The sequence below is a fragment of the Nomia melanderi genome, unplaced genomic scaffold (assembly GCF_051020985.1).
Source record: "Nomia melanderi isolate GNS246 unplaced genomic scaffold, iyNomMela1 scaffold0623, whole genome shotgun sequence".
In the NCBI taxonomy this organism is placed as follows: Eukaryota; Metazoa; Arthropoda; class Insecta; order Hymenoptera; family Halictidae; genus Nomia; species Nomia melanderi.
Genome location: NW_027475737.1, coordinates 12,501 through 17,500, shown reverse-complemented (window position 1 = coordinate 17,500; position 5,000 = coordinate 12,501). Strand labels below are relative to the sequence as shown.

Sequence of the window (5,000 nt, the reverse complement as noted above, 5' to 3'; positions counted from 1 at the left end):
GCGTTTCTTCCGAGTCAACCCGCTCACGAAACTCTCTCTCGTCGTGGAATCCCCGCGTCGGAGAGTAAAACGCGAATTCATAGTATGGAAACTTACGTCTCTCGACGATGGGACGATCCACGCGAAGAGTTGTTACGTGCACGCGTATGGTGCGATTGCGTCGATTCGCTTTTCTGTACGGGGAGCAATAGAACGTTGAGTTGACTTATCGGGTCTTCGTTGGAATTACCGTCGCTGGCATTGTAAACTCCAGATGACCTTGTGATTCCTTCGTCGGGCACTGGTAAAGGGTGGCGATGATGCGTTCTATAATAGAAATACCCGTCGTAGCGTTTCTTCCGAGTCAACCCGCTCACGAAACTCTCTCTCGTCGTGGAATCCCCGCGTCGGAGGGTAAAACGCGATATATAATAGTATATGCCAGTGGTTCGCGCGCGTCGTCTCTGAGATACGCGGTCGACAGAGTTCCGAAAACACGTGATGTGCCACGATTTCCGTGCGTCTTACATCTTTCGACGATGGGACGATCCACGCGAAGAGAACGTTCGTGCTTGCGTGAGGTGCAACAGCGTCGATTCGCTTTTCTGTACGGGGAGAAATAGAACGTTGAGTTGACTTATCGGGTCTTCGTTGGAATTACCGTCGCTGGCATTGTAAACTCCAGATGACCTTGTGATTCCTTCGTCGGGCACTGGTAAAGGGTGGCGATGATTCGTTCTATAATAGTAATACCCGTCGTAGCGTTTCGACCGATGTCACCCGCCACGAAAGTCTCTCTCGACGTGGAAACCCCGCGCCGAAGAGTAAACGCGAAGGCTTACCATACGAAAGAAAACGGTATTATACGCCTGTGGTATGTGCGTCTCGGCTCTGTGATACGCGATCGGCAGAGTTACAAAAAAACGTTGATGGGCCACGATTTCCGTGCGTCTTACATCTTTCGACGATGGGACGATCCACGCGAAGAGTAGTTACGTGCTCGCGCGAGGTGCGATAGCGTCGATTCGCTTTTCTGTACGGGGAGAAATAGAACGATGAGTTGACTTATCGGGTCTTCGTTGGAATTACCGTCGCTGGCATTGTGAACTCCAGATGACCTTGTGATTCCTTCGTCGGGCACTGGTAAAGGGTGGCGATGATTCGTTCTATAATAGAAATACCCGTCGTAGCGATTCGGCCGAGTCACCCGCCACGAAACTCTCTCTCGTCGTGGAATCCCCATGTCGGAGAGTAAAACGCGAAGGCTAACTATATATAAGAAATATATAGTATTATTTATGCCTGTGGTTCTCCGTTTGCCCTACTCTCAGATACGCGACTCGGAGAGTTACGAATAATCGTGATGGACCACGATTTCTGTACGTCTTACATCTTTCGACGATGGGACGATCCACGCGAAGAGATCATTCCTGCTTGCGTGAGGTGCGATAGCGCCGATTCGCTTTTCTGTACGGGGAGAAATAGAACGATGAGTTGACTTATCGGGTCTTCGTTGGAATTACCGTCGCTGGCATTGTAAACTCCAGATGACCTTGTGATTCCTTCGTCGGGCACTGGTAAAGGGTGGCGATGATTCGTTCTATAATAGAAATACCCGTCGTAGCGATTCGGCCGTGTCACCCGCCACGAAAATCTCTCTCGTCGTGGAATCCCCGCGTCGTAGAGTAAACGCGAAGGCTTGCTATAGAAGACTATAGTTTATACGCCTGTGGTTCACCGGTTGCCTGCTCTCCGGGGTACGCGATCGCGCAGGAGTTACGGAAGAACTTGATGGGCCACGATCTCCAAGCGGCTATATCTTTCGACGATGGGACGATTCACGCGAAGAGAACGTTCGTGCATGCGTGAGGTGCGATAGCGTTGATTCGCTTGTCTGTACGGGGAGAAATAGAACGATGAGTTGACTTATCGGGTCTTCGTTGGAATTACCGTCGCTGGCATTGTAAACTCCAGATGACCTTGTGATTCCTTCGTCGGGCACTGGTAAAGGGTGGCGATGATTCGTTCTATAATAGAAATACCCGTCGTAGCGATTCGGCCGAGTCACCCGCCACGAAACTGTCTCTCTTTCGTCGTGGAAACCCCGCGTCGGAGAGTAAAACGCGCGAAGGCTGTGACTGTAACATATATATATACAGTATACAATGCCTGTGGTTTTTGCGCGTGTCGGCTCTTCGGTATACGCGATCGGCCAGAGTTACGGAGGGACGGTGAAGCGCACGAGAAATTGAAACGGCCGCACGATTGGAACCGAGCAACCGTCGAACATTGTTTCGCGACGTTTCCATAATGCGTTTTCGTTTCGCTCGCATACCGCTTCTTTTCCCCTAGTCTCTGAGACGCGTTTTCGAGCCGTTCTTCTACTATCGATTCTCGTAGAGAGAAGGGACCGGGTAGTCTGGAAGTGGAACCCGCATCTTGCGTGTACCGTACACGGAATTGAGAGGACCGGCCGTGAAGCTCGTTTTAAAGCCGTGCGTCTGACACCCAACTCTTGCGCGCCAATTTCGCGGCAAGAGATAATATGGGACGAATGACCGGCAAAGAGCCAGCTGTGAAGTCTGTTTTTTTAATCGAATCCGTGGACGTGTGTATGCCGTAGCGTCGCTCGTCGTGTTCGTTCATGGTCGTTCCGAGAGAAAGAACGAAAGCGGTAACGAAGGGACCGGCCGTGAAGCTCGTTTTAAAGCCGCGCGTCTGACACCCAACTCTTGCGCGCCAATTTCGCGGCAAGAGATAACATGGGACGAATGACCGGCAAAGAGCCAGCTGTGAAGTCTTTTTTCATTATTTGCTTTCAATCGATCGATCGGTACGATTCGTGCAACGTTTCGCGCGATGCGACGCGAAAACATGCGCGCAACAATAGATGCGTCTGATCGGAAGAACGCGAGGGTCGACTGCACGCGATGGATTCAGTATCGGGTAGGATACAAAATATATCCCCGTCGTTTCCACGCGTGCGAGTCTTCTGCGTCTTTCGCGGGTTTTTGAATGCACTATACGCCCGGAACGTCGAGAAATATATACATATTACTTGAACGTTTTTCGTCTCGAAAGGCTTCGGTGTCGTCTCCAAGGCGACGCCTGAATCTCCTTCGCGCGCTGGTCGGAGATTCAGGTATCAACTTTTATCTTCTCTTTGAAAGAAGAGAGATATTAGGTCGAACAAATGAGAATAAAATTATATATGTGAAATATAAAATTTATACGATTACCCTGAACGGTGGATCACTTGGCTCGTGGGTCGATGAAGAACGCAGCTAATTGCGCGTCAACGTGTGAACTGCAGGACACATGAACATCGACATTTCGAACGCACATTGCGGTCCACGGATACAATTCCTGGACCACGCCTGGCTGAGGGTCGTTTACGTACCATACACTGCTTGCGTAGCTCTGTCAAATCCCCGCCGTCGTTCACCTCTTCGGATCGAACGTTTTTTTACCGAAGGGCGCAAAGAACGTTTCTGAGTCGGGTTAAGAGAAGGATGCTACGTACGAGCGAACGATGGGTGTCTCGTCGGCGTTTGTCGCGGACACGCGAAAATTCTGTGAATTTCACGGACAGTGTACGTTCTAGTTGTTGCAAAACGATCGGAATCGTTTGTATGGACTCGCGTGAGTGTTCGCGGCGTCGTGCGTCGTTCAATTACGACCGCCCGCGGATACCGCTCCACTGCGATATGGATCTGAGCGACAACTTTTTCGGCTGTTCGTGAGATGAACGGTTTCGTGTGTTTAGAAAAATTTTTTTTCCCGCGCTCCCGACGTCACCTGAAATGATGCGTCAGAGGTGAAAGAAAATATTAAGAAGTCGAGAGAGAGAGAGACTACACACGTTTTATTCATATTTTGTATACCGTGCGTGAGACGGATGTGCACGACACGTCGTATGTCGGTATATTACCGACTGGCCCCAGGGAGATTGTTTTCTTCCTCTCTTACGAATGAGATGTACGTTTCGGAGGATCGTCGTTACCGAAACACACGGCAAAACGAGACTTCTCGCAGCAGAACCTTTATACACAATACACATCGACTCTTTTTACCCCGAGAGAGAGAGAAAAGGTGTATTTCTTTTTTTTATTTTTCGAATTCGACGCACGAACGCTTTGACGACTGGAGAAAAACACGGTGTGTGTTAAAATCGTGCGGGACGAGCATGCGTATTCGTAACGGGTCGAATAGTTCTTATTCCCCGTCGTCGCGTGTCCTCGCTGGACCACCACCGTGCGCTTCCGCCACGTTCAGTTGAATTTCGAAATATATATATATAAAAAGAATCACCATATACTCTCTTTCGGGAGGTGTATTTTTATCGGTTTCTGCTATAGAGAAGAGACGGAGATCGTGTTGTGAGGTGTAACGTTTCTGTATCCCCGTTTCGGAGGATCGTCGTTATCGGCGGAACACACGTCAAAACGAGACTTCTCGCAGAACCTTTATACACAATACACATCGACTCTTTTACCCCGAGAGAGAGAAAAGGTGTTTTTCTTTTTTTTTTATTTTTCGAATTCGACGCACGAACGCTTTGACGACTGGAGAAAAACACGGTGTGTGTTAAAATCGTGCGGGACGAGCATGCGTATTCGTAACGGGTCGAATAGTTCTTATTCCCCGTCGTCGCGTGTCCTCGCTGGACCACCACCGTGCGCTTCCGCCACGTTCAGTTGTATTTCGAAATATATATATATATATAAAAAGAATCACCATATACTCTCTTTCGGGAGGTGTATTTTTATCGGTTTCTGCTATAGAGAAGAGACGGACGATCGTGTGTGACACCACGTGGTAACGTTTCCGTATCCCCGTAAAATACGTTTATCTTTTCTCGTAGAAAAGAGAGAGGAAGAGGCAGGAGCTCCTCTTTGGCGAGGCTTTCGAACGTCGCGTCCCGTCCGCCGGAATATAATGATATAAATATATAACCGCCGCCGACTTTGTGCGAAAGCGTTGAAACGAACGCGTCGGTCGCCCCATGGTGTGTGTTTGTC

At 49.3% G+C, this 5,000-nt stretch overlaps 1 non-coding gene across 1 annotated transcript; it reads left to right on the top strand.

The window, feature by feature from the left end:
* Positions 1–3,215: 3,215 nt before the first annotated feature.
* On the top strand, positions 3,216–3,370 carry LOC143176541 (5.8S ribosomal RNA). The gene has a single exon (XR_013001075.1). It is a non-coding gene; the product is annotated as a 5.8S ribosomal RNA (ribosomal RNA).
* The last annotated feature ends 1,630 nt before the right edge of the window (positions 3,371–5,000 follow it).